The following is a 1,022-nucleotide window of genomic DNA, read 5'->3' on the forward strand; positions in this document are numbered from 1 at the left end:
AGTAGATGATGAAAGAAGAATATATTGAAAAATTCAGTCAAATTACTTTATTCTGAACATAGTTATCATCGTTGTAATATTTGCCTAGAAATGGTAGCGAAATGTGTCTTCACCGTCGCCGAACGTTTGATTGACAGGCGTTAACTCCACCTATATATCTCGATTATCAAGTAAAGTTTTTAATGGCATACGGAAACGCTTTACAGCGGGCTCGCTAAGTACACTCTATCATTTAGCCTCGATCTAACTGACGTATTTCATCAGGTTACCCCTTATCTGATTTAATCAATTAGTGAAATCATATTTAAATCCGAGCTGTTGGTCTTGTTGTTTAAATAAAAATCTAATTTATAATTTCTATAACATCTGAAGCCTAAATTAAGACTTGCAATAATCAGATTTAGCTCTTGCATAATGCATGTTTAATAATATTGTAGCTTGATATTATATTTATGAAATATTTACGAGGTATGTTTCCATAGTTAGTGTATCAAATTCAATTTTTTGAAATTTGATTCGCGCGTTTACTTAAAGGGACAATAACACACTTGCTGGCTTGACAGCTCCAGAAACGAAAAAAATAGCCTTATTCTAAGCACTAGATGTGTTAGTGTCCTACCTGTTGTGTAAATTATCCATTAAATCCTATTTTACTTGTCCAGAGGGTTCAAAAATATTTTTAAATCCAAGTCGATCACATTTGAAAAACTTTACGTCAGGCTTTACAAATCATTTAGTTGAATTTTTCCATTTTTTTTAAATTAGGTGTGTTAAGATGAAATTTGTATCATCAATTAATTGGAATATTGTAAAATAGTGCAATTTGTTGACCAGAATAAAGATTGGGACATATTATTCAGTTATAACAAGAGTGGTATTGAGCCTTTAAACCAACGAAAATCTGAATCGCCTTATGCTTAACAGAACTCCTCAGTGTAGGTTATTCATATTTGCGCAAGCCTATAAAGTATGCAACAACGCTATTTATATGTACCTATGTTATGAAGCTTACATCATGTGCA

This window comes from Patella vulgata, chromosome 2 (assembly GCF_932274485.2).
Source record: "Patella vulgata chromosome 2, xgPatVulg1.2, whole genome shotgun sequence".
NCBI classification, from domain to species: domain Eukaryota; kingdom Metazoa; phylum Mollusca; class Gastropoda; family Patellidae; genus Patella; species Patella vulgata.